Here is an 11,556-nt window from a genome sequence, read left to right as displayed (position 1 = left end):
CAATGATGGGCCTCAGGATTTCCTCACAGTATCTCTGTGCATTCTTTATGCCATCGATAAAATGCAATTGTGTTCGTTGTCTGTAGCTTGCGCCTGCCCATACCATAACCCCCCCCCGCCATCTGCCTGCTATAAAGTTGAAACTGGGATTAATCCGTTAAGAGCACACTTCTCCATCTTGCCAGTGGCCATCGAAAGTGAGCATTTGCCCACTGAAGTCGTTATGATGCCGAACTGCAGTCAGGTAAGACCCTGGTGAGGACGAAGAGCACACATATGAGCTTCCCTGAGACGGTCTCTGACAGTTTGTGCAGAAATTCTTCAGTTGTGTAGACCCACAGTTTCTTCAGCTCTCCGGGTGGCTGGTTTCAGACGATCCCGCAGGTGAAGAAGCTGGATATGGAGGTCCTGGGCTGGCGTGGTTACACGTGGTCTGCGGTTATGAGGCCGGTTGGACGTACTGCCAAATTCTCTAAAACACCATTGGAGGCGGCTGATGGTAGAGGAATTAACATAAAATTATCTGGCAACAGCTCTGGTGGACATTCCTGCGGTCAGCACGCCAATTGCACTCTCCCTCAAAACTTGAGACATATTTGGCACCCATAAGATCTCCAGTGCACCTCCCCAGCCCGGTACGTCATGTGCCGGTTCCATGCATTCGCCCTAAAGAGCAAGAAACCGTTCGGGAGGCGATGGAGAAGTTAGGAGAGAGTGAGAGGAGAGAGATGTTGTGCAAGTGTGTTCTGCTCAACATTCGACCAGAGGATCCGGTTAGCTGTCTGGTGCTACCTGTACCGGCTCCACACACTAGGCCTCCAGTGTGCATTCACAGTCCAGAGCTTCTGGTGACGGTTCCCGGTCCGGAGCTTCCGGCGACGGTTCCCAGTCCGGAACCTCCTGCGAAGGTCCACGGTCCGGAACTTCCAGCTACGGTCCACGGTTTGGAACCTCCGGAGCTTCCAGGCAAGGCGTCCAGTCCTGCTCCAGGGCAGGAGCCTTCCTCTGTGCCGGTGGCCAGTCCAGGCACGGTGTCCAGTCCCGCTTCCTGGCAGGAGCCTTCCTCTGCGCCGGTTCCCAGTCCAGGCAAGGCGTCCAGTCCTGCTCCCTGGCAGGAGCCTTCCTCTGCGCCGGTGCCCAGTCCAGGCAAGGCGTCCAGTCCCGCTCCATGGCAGGAGCCTTCCTCTGCACCGGTGCCCCATCCAGGCACGGTGTCCAGTCCCGCTCCAAGGCAAGAGCCTACCTCTGCGCCAGTGCCCCGTCCAGGCACGGTGTTCAGTCCCGCTCCATTGCAGGAGTCTTCCTCTGCGCCGATGCCCAGTCCAGACACGTCGTTCAACCCAGCTCCATGGCCGGAGCCTTCCGCTGCGCCGGTGTCCAGTCCAGGCACGGCGTCCAGCCCAGCTCCATGGCCGGAGCCTTCCTCGGTGCCAGTGCCCAGTCCGGGCGCGGTGTCCAACACAGCTCCATGGCCGGATCCGTGGTCGGGGCAGGGGCATAGAGAGCCCTTGGATTCTCTATAGTGGTTTAGGTCAGGGTGTGACTAGGGGGGTGTTCTAGAATGTGTATTTCTATGTTGGTGGTTTTGTATGGTTCCCAATTAGAGGCAGCTGGTAATCGTTGCCTCAAATTGGGGTTCATATTTAGGAAGCCCTATCTCCCACCTGCTTTGTGGGATATTGTTTTGTGTTTGTGCACCACTTCTTCACGTTTCATTATTGGTTTATTGTTTTTTCTGTAAAGTTTCACCAAAATAAAGATGTGGAACTTCATTCACGCTGCTCCTGCGTCCGCTCATTTTGAAGTTCGTGACACCTAGGATCAAGGGAGACACTCAAGTTTTTTTGTACTTTATCTCTTGACACATTGATGAAAATAATCATTGCCTCTAAAACTTCAAGCTGCATACTGGACCCTATTTCAACTAAACTACTGAAAGAGCTGCTTCCTGTGCTTGGCCCTCCTATGTTGAACATAATAAACGGCTCTCAATCCACCGGATAAGTACCAAACTCACTAAAAGTGGCAGTAATAAAGCCTCTCTTGAAACAGCCAAACCTTGAGCCAGAAAATTATCGGCCTATATCGAATCTCCCATTCCTCTCAATTATATATAGAAAAAGCTGTTGCGCAGCAACTCATTGACTTCCTAAAGACAAACAATGTATACGAAATGCTTCAGTCTGGTTTTAGACCCCATCATAGCACTGAGACTGCACGTGTGAAGGTGGTAAATTACCTTTTAATGGCGTCAGACCGAGGCTCTGCATCTGTCCTCATGCTCCTAGACCTTAGTGCTGCTTTTGATACCATCGATCACCACATTCTTTTGGAGAAATTGGTCTACATGTTCTGGCCTGGTTAAGATTTTATCTGTCGGAAAGATATCAGTTTGTCTCTGTGGATGGTTTGTCCTGTTGACAAATAAACTGTATATTTCAGTGTTCATCAAGGCTCCGTTTTAGGACCACTATTGTTTTCACTATATATTTTACCTCTTGGTGATGTCATTCGGAAACATAATGTTAACTTTCACTGCTATGCGGATGACACACAGCTGTACATTTCGATGAAACGTGGCGAAGCCCCAAAATTCCCTCCCTGGAAGCCTGTGTTTCAGACATAAGGAAGTGGATGGTGGCAAATGTTCTACTTTTAAACTCGGACAAAACAGAGGTGCTTGTTCTAGGTCCCAAGAAACAAAGATATCTTCTGTTGAATCTGACAATTAATCTTGATGGTTGTACAGTCTTCTCAATAAAACTATGAAGGACTTTGGCATTACTCAGGACCCTGATCTCTCTTTTGACAAACATATCAAGACTGTTTCAAGGACAGATTTTTTTCCATCTACGTAACATTGCAAAAATCAGAAACTTTCTGTCCAAAAATGATGCAGAAAAATGAATCCATACTTTTGTCACGTCTAGGTTCGACTACTGCAATGCTCTACTTTCCGGCTACCCAGATAAAGCACTAAATAAACTTCAGTTAGTGCTAAACACGACTGCTAGAATCTTGGCTAGATCCCCAAAATTTGATCATATTACTCCAGTGCTAGCCTCTCCACACTGGCTTCCTGTTAAGGCAAGGGCTGATTTCAAGGTTTTACTGCTAATCTACAAAGCATTACATGGGCTTGCTCCTACCAATCTTTCTGATTTGGTCCTGCCGTACATACCTACTACACGTACGCTACGGTCACAAGATGGCCTCCTTACTGTCCCTAGAATTTCTAAGCAAACAGCTGGAGGCAGGACTTTCTCCTATAGAGCTCCATTTTTATGGAATGGTCTGCCCATGTGAAAGATGCAGACTCGGTCTCGACCTTTAAGTCTTTATTGAAGTCTCATCTCTTCAGTAGGTCCAATGATTGAGTGTAGTCTGGCCCAGGAGTGTGAAGGTGAACGGAAAGGCACTGGATCAACGAACTGCCCTTGCTGTCTCTACCTGGCCAGTTCCCCTCTCTCCACTGAGATTCTCTGCCTCTAACCCTATTACAGGGGCTGAGTCACTGGCTTACTGGTGCTATTCCATGCCATCCCTAGGAGGGGTGCGTCACTTGAGTGGGTTGAGTCACTGACATGATCTTCCTGTCCGGGTTGGTGACCCCCCTTGGGTTGTGCCGTGGCGGAGATCTTTGTGGCTGTCTCAGGATGGTATGTTGGTGGTTGAAGATATCCCTCTAGTGGTGTGGGGGCTGTGCTTTGGCAAAGTGGATGGGGTTATATTCTGCCTGTTTGGCCCTGTCCGGTGGTATCGTTGGACGGGGCCACAGTGTCTCCCGACCCCTCTTGTCTCAGCCTAGGGTCAGTCTGTTATATCTGGAGTTTTTCTCCTGTCTTATCCGGTGTCCTGTGTGAATTTAAGTAGGTCCTCTCTCTAATTCTCCTTTCTCTCTCTCTCTCCTCTCTCTCTCTCTCTCTCTCTCTCTCTCTCTCTCTCTCTCTCTCTCCCAGAGGACCTGAGCCCTAGGACCATTCCTCTGGACTACCTGGTCTGATGACACCTTGCTGTCCCCAGTCCACCTGGCTGTGCTACTGCTCCAGTTTCAGCTGTTCTGCCTGCGGCTATGGAACCCTGACCTGTTCACCGGACGTGCTACCTGTCCCAGACCTGCTGTTTTCAACTCTCTAGAGACAACAGGAGCAGTAGAGATACTCTGAATGATCGGCTATGAAAAGCCAACTGACATTTACTTCTGAGGTGCTGACCTGTTGCACCCTCTACAACAACTGTGATTATTATTATTTGACCCTGCTGGTCATCTATGAACATTTGAACATCTTGACCACGTTCTGTTATAATCCCCACCCGGCACAGCCAGAAGAGGACTGGCCACCCCTCATTGCCTGGTTCCTCTCTAGGTTTCTTCCTAGGTTCTGGCCTTTCTAAGGAGTTTCTCCTAGCCACCGTGCTTCTACACCTACATTGCTTGCTGTTTGGGGTTTTAGGCTCGGTTTCTGTACAGCACTTTATGACATCAGCTGTAAGAAGGGCTTTATAAATACATTTGACTGAAATTTGATTGATTATCTTGCCAACGGATAAAATGCTCACTAACAGGGATGTAAACAAATTTGTATACAACATTTTTGAGACAATGTGCGTTTGGTTTTTAATTTGTATATTTCATTTCAGCTCATGAAACATGGGACCAGCACTTTACATGTTGCATTTATATTTTTGTTCAGTGTAGTTCCACCACCACCAAGCTATGGCAAATTGTAATTACATGACTATTTGAATTACATGTAGTTCACTAATCCCCAACACTGACGTCTAAGCAAAATTTCACAAGTTTGAACATCACAGTACAGTACGGCAGAGTTCTGTACAGTAGAGCACAGTAGAACAGAGTACAGTACAGTATGGTATGGGACAGAACAGAGTTTTATTCAGTAGAGTACAGTAAAGTACAGTAGAGTACAGTACAGTATAGTTTAATTCAGTAGAGTACAGTAGAGTTTAATTTAGTAGAGTACACTGCACTTCGGCGCCCGAGTGGAGCAGCGGTCTAAGGCACTGCATCTCACTGCAAGAGGCGTCACTACATACCCTGGTTCTATTCCAGGCTGTATCACAACCCGTCGGTGACTGGGAATCCCATAGGGCGGCGCACAATTGGCCCAGCGTCGTCCGTGTTTAGCCGGGGTAGGCCGTCATTGTAAATAAGAATTTGTTCTTAACTAACTTGCCTAGTTAAATAAAGGTTCAATAAAAAGGTGTTTTTAATTTAAATACACTACAGTAAAATATAGTTTAATTTAGGAGAGTACAGTACAGTAGAGTTTTATTCAATAGAGCACAGTAGAGTACAGTACAGTTTAATCCAGTAGAGTACAGTACAGTTTAGTTCAGTAGAGTTGAGTACATTAGAGTAAACTAAGGTAGAATACAGTACACTCTACTTAACTTGTCTTTACTTTACTGTACTCTAGTGTGCTCTACTGTATTGTCCTCCACTTTTCTTTAGTGTACTGTGTACTGTAATGTACTGTACTTTGCTATGCTCTACTGTACTCTATGCACTGTGCTGTCCAAATTTGTGAAACATAGATGTCTATGATTGTTGGCTGGGTGGTAGCCTAGTAGTTAGGAGGTTGGGCCAGTAGCCAAAAGGTAAGTCGCTCTGGATAAGACCGTCTGCTAAATGACTAAAATGTCAGATGGAATTGGTTCAGATTTGGTCCGGTCCGGACCAATTACAGATGTCTAAGTTTGGGCTATGTTTGAACATCTATATTTGGCCTGTCTGGACTGGATGTCTATGAATGCCTATGATTGGTTCAGAATTGGTCCATTTCCATGGACGTTGAAATAAAGGCCGGTCCAGACCGCACCAAAATAAGACGGAAGACCAAAAAAAATGAGCTGGTTACAGGAGACACTAGTTTCTCCTGAAATGATCTTTAGTCTGGCTAAGGAAGAAATAGTGAGGAGTAGTTCAAATTTATGTGTGGTGTTAAAACAACAAGTGTTATTACCCCTGTTCACTGGGAAAGTTGATTGGTGGTCCCATAGACCGTTCACACTTCATAGACAAACAACTGGCTACATGAGACACTGATTGCTCCTGATGGACCATGCCAAAAACCAAGGAGATCATCTTTAGCCTGACCGAGGAAGAAATAGTAAATTGTTGTTGAGGAGTACTCAGATATCTGTATTATTACCCCTATTCACTGGACAAGGGTTCTTCTTTACTGAAGTTATAAGGATCCATTGACATGTCACTCTTCATTGACACACAGCCGGGTACTCGAGACACTGGTCTCTCCTCTATCTCAAGAGAGACAATCTTTATTAAGAAAGTATTCCCCTCGTCTCCCGTTGTTACTCCCTTCTCAGGAGCAGACAAATACTGTCCTCTGACCTAGATCAGCCCTGTGAACAGGCACACCCACACAGAGAGAGAGAGAGAGTTAGGTGAAAAAATATGAAATGCCCTTATGTTGATTACTTTTTTTCAAATCCAATGACTTTTCCACGTTGATGCAGTGACCAAGATTAGTGGCATTTAAATGAATGAGGTGGTCCTTTCTGTAAATATTGCCTTGTTTAATAAATGTATCTGGTTACAGTTGTCAAGCAGGACAAACAGTTCAAGTAGACTATTCCTTTAGTCTCGCCTTTCCCCCAACTGCTCTATTCTTCTCCTTCAATAACTTTCTGTTTTCTTGTAGCAAGAAACAGGCTATAATGCTTACCATGTTTTTTCTCTCACTGAGATGGGTTCTTCAGTATGAGAATGTTTCTGTGGGCTGTAGCTTCTTTGTGTTGGTTTCTCAAAGGAGAGAAGGGAGGAAGGAAAGGTGGGTAAGCCAGGGCAGGAACATTATATGGGAACTTGATAGCTAGATTAACTACAGTTGCCTGGTAGGTTGATGCTCTGCCTTTCCCCTCTCAAACAGGAAGACATTTATGATAGATGCATGTGCAACCTTGTGGAACAGCCTGTTTTAAAACCTGGAACAAAATGGATTAAAGGTGGATTAACAAGTGACCCAGTGTGGAGTAAAAACAAACAGAGCCTCTACTGTGATCCAGCAGTTGAACATCAGATGAGGAAGGAAATATCTTTGCTGATACATTTAGATACTTTAGCCTACAGGGAGGGTCTATATTATCCACATGACCATCAGATAATGTTTTGTCTGTGCAGCTCCCTGTAACAGTTTCTCTCCACCAGAGAGCACTGTTGTTTAGTGAATGGTGAGGTATGTTACCCACGCTCCTCAATCTGCAAATCTTACTACCAACTACCTTTTTACTTGCCCTCTCACTACATTGCTCTTTTTCAATTTCTCTCTTTCTTTCCTTCTCACTTTCTCTCTCTCTGCCTGTCTGTCTGTCTCTCTCTCACTGTGCACCATTTTTGCTGGACCTGAGTGGGGTTGCCAGGTCAACCAGACAGGATGTTACCATAGCAATGGCTCATTTAGGTAGGATACCATTGGATACCATGGGTTGGAGAGAAGAGTGTTGGATGAGTCTCCCTTCCCAATTTATTCCCCCCCTCCTCCCCCTGCTGTACCCAAAGACATGTTATATAGGGTCTGGGGAAGGTGGGGGTTGGAGGTTTGGGTTCATGGGAAGAGACTGGGGGTGCTGGGGGTCTTGTTATGCCCATGGGGCAGGACGGGCAGGGAGTGTACCAGTGGTTACTGGCCCATTAGCAGGAACAGGGTAAATCTTGCCTGGGGGCAAAGGGAGGGGGGACTGGCACCAGGCCAGGAGTGTGTGTATAATGTTGGGTTGGTTGCACTGATGGTTGTTTTATTGATCGAGACTGCACACGTGTGTTTAGCTTCTGACCGTCCACTAGATTGTCTCTGTGTGAATATATAATGGCTGATTTTGACTCAGTCAAAGGATTAAAGACACACGCATATTCCCCTGAGAAATCTCTCCACGCGCTGCGCCTGACATAAAATCGTAGAAAAACACAATGGTACATTCTGTTTTATTTTGATTTTGAATTCCTCTGTATAATATATTATTATAAATATGATCTAAATTTGATGAATTTATGTTTTAATAATGTAACAGTAGACTTTAATAAGATAGGAATGCGTTCACATACATGATCTCTGTGCAGAAGAGTGTCATCAAATGTTGATCATAATATAGTGTAGGCCTACAGAAATACACCATCATTTACATTCAAAAGTTGACCAATATAAACGTAAATAAACAACACATTTTCAGATGGAGAGAAAGAAAATAAGTAACCTATTGTTACGAGTATTTAAAATGGCGAACTCATAAACCGTTCCAGCATATTTGGGATCCACTTTCTGCTATGCAAAATAATCAGATTTATTCAGCATATTGAATTTATATCAACAACAGCAACAGCAACAACATCAACTAATACATGTGATAATAGGTCAATAAAAAGTATTTAATTATGAATATATTTTAGGTTAATTCTGGAAATGCTATAGGTCATATTGCCTTATAGCCTTTCACCGGATATAAGCAACAACAGTGGTGCAGAGGACAATTTCAATATTTTAATCCCAGTACAACATGCCTTTAAATTCTGTGTCAGAAGGTTAGGCTACAGCAGTTTTTATTGAAGATTTTAAATTGGTTTGCAATGAGTAAGTTATAGCCTACTTTTCGTTTAATGAAAAATGAAAAATAGAACATTCATAGCAAAGCGTCTTGAAATACACCCCCCCCCCCCCCCCCCCCCCCCCCCCCCCCCCCCCCCCCCCCCCCCACACACACACACACACACACACACACACACACACACACACACACACACACACACACACAAGAGGTCATGATGTTGAATAATACATTATGTGTGGAATGAATATAATATAACAACCTGAGACCTGGTTAAGAAGCAAGCAAAAAAAGTATTTTCTTTGTGTTATATTTAAAAAATAAAATAATAAAAAATATAAAATTATATTAAACTTGAGTGCATATCGAAAATAGAAGCAAAGGTGGTGTAATTTTCTAGAGAATTTTCTATGCAGATGTTTCTCGTATCATCGTTTCACATAGTAAGTAAGCTTACTTTAATATTGTAATGCATTATTTCACAATAACCATCTCTATGTTTAATGCACGATATACAGGGTTTTAGGAAGATGCACTGGAAGTGAAAAAGTCCCAGCATAGGCCTATTATTTACACAGATAATACGCATTTCTCTAAAATATAACCATTACAAATCAGAACAAATTAAAATGTTCATGAATTCTGTATTGTAATTGCATATTCTATCAGATATGTAATTACAGCATGTGATTTATAAAAATAATATTTCTGAAATTATTATATATTACATTAATTGTATTCGGCTGTATTATAATATATTAGCCTATATTATATTAGCCTGGATTATTATGAACAATTATAATAAGCCTATCATAACAATTATTCAGATTCTGTTAAACAATTATTTGTTTATGTTTTTAAGGGTGAAAAAAATTAAGATTTTAATTATACAATCACGGTTGGTTTATGGAATATTGTCGTGAAGACGCAGGGTTATTGTATGAAAGTCTGTTGAGCCTCGAGAGACCGACAGATTGTGAAATCCACAATTAAATTATCATGACAATAGACGGAAGGACAGAGAGAGAGAGAGCTTATGTAAGAAAAAGCGGAAAGATTCATAAATACATATGTAGGCCTTAGCCATTTATGACCAGAAATAGAAGACATTTTACAATTCGTTGTTTCTCCTTTTAGTCATAATATGGCTGGTGTTGGCCTATTTCTCTGATGCACGGCAGATATAGCCTAACGCTGATAAAATGTATTATTGAATGTTATTTAATAATGTAGCAGTAGTCTAGTTTTGTGTGGATTGAAATAATAAATACTTGTCAAATAATGTGTCATAGCATGCGACTATGAAGGTGTATGGGATATAGGCGATATACCTACCACTCAACTATATTTGCCCTATACATCTACATTTCACTTGAACAATTTATGACAAAATTATTTTCCAATTATTCCAACCCTTTCTTACAATATCAACATTACAATGATAATTCCATTACTTCACTATTTTATCCGACTATCTGTATCCTCTTTAGTCTTGTACATAGTCCCTCTTCGGTCCCTCTCCCCCTCTCTCCCCTCCCTTTCTCCTTCGCCGCATCCCATTGATGCTGCCAGCGCAATTTTGCACATGCGCAGTGGGGTAGTCTCAGCCATCTGCAGGAAACCAATTAGCAGGAATAAAGAGCTAAGTGTTTTTCTCTCCTCTATGTTCAGACCTCACTCTACCTCTCCCCCGCTCACACCCCTCCGTCTCTCTGTTTACTGTAGATATAGCTTTAAGAAGACGATTTTAGGAACACAGAGAGGAGGACTGTGTTATGCTGCTCTCTCTGCGGCTGTCCTCTCCTGTACGCTCTCTGGTCCAAAGGGAAAATGTGGATGTTCAGTAGACCCGCTATTTGACTGGATTACTACAGATAGAGTCCAAGGAGTCCAGAGACGCCGCCGCCACAGCCGCACAGATGTGAGTCTGCGTTTGTTTCTAACTGTCGGCGATATCCCTCAAACTACTGGGGGATATCGCGGATATTGGCTGTGCTGTTGAATGGAAAGAAGAGCTTTGTGCCGTTATAGGCTGTTGCGGTTTTCATCTCTTGAGTAGCCTAAACAAAGACAGAAGTACGCTACAGTAATATAAACATCGTCATAGTCACCATTCCAGTTAAATAATGTCTGTGTCAGCTGGTGTAGCCTATATTGGTTAACATCAGCAGTTGCAGGCTACTGTCAGCGATAGTTCCTCGGTTTGTGAGTTTTTCCCGCGCTGACAATGCACACAAACGTAATCATCTACGTTTCCTGTCGTTTCAATATTTTCAGCTCAGTTGGTGAAGGGAGGTAGGCCCTATTTTTTTTATCAGGGTAGGATATAATTCTCTATCTAAAGCGCGACTCATTCAGTCGAATTCCCGTTAACCAGTATGCCCCCACCTCCCTCCCCCTCTCTCTCTATCGGTCTCTCTCTCACTCACACACACACACACACACACACACACACACACACACACACACACACACACACACACACACACACACACACGCGCACACACGCGCACACACGCACACACACACACACTTTCCCTAAGTAATAGTTTCCCATACTAGATAGACATATAGTGGGGAATAATTGTGTAAATAATTTTAGATTTGTTATCGATAGACTAGGCTATTGATCTGTGTAAATGAAAACCTTTAGAGCCAATGCCAGTGGTAGAAGTTCACCTGACAAATACTATTGTTTATTGTGTTGCAGTAATTAACACTCAGTGCTATGTGCATGCATTTCTTCCTTTAAATTATTCTCTCTTCCCCCCTCTCTCTCTCTCCCTCTGTCTCTGTCTCTCGCTCTCCATCTCTCTCTCTCTCTCTCTCTCTCTCTCTCTCTCTCTCTCTCTCTCTCTCTCTCTCTCTCTCTCTCTTTCTCTCTCTCTCTCTCTCTCTCTCTCTCTCTCTCTCTCTCTCTCTCTCTCCCTCTCTCACTCTCCATCTCTCTCTCTCTCTCCCCCTCTCTCTCTC

This window comes from Oncorhynchus clarkii, chromosome 2 (genome assembly GCF_045791955.1).
Source record: "Oncorhynchus clarkii lewisi isolate Uvic-CL-2024 chromosome 2, UVic_Ocla_1.0, whole genome shotgun sequence".
NCBI classification, from domain to species: Eukaryota; Metazoa; Chordata; class Actinopteri; order Salmoniformes; family Salmonidae; genus Oncorhynchus; species Oncorhynchus clarkii.
This window is presented reverse-complemented; position numbering follows the sequence as displayed.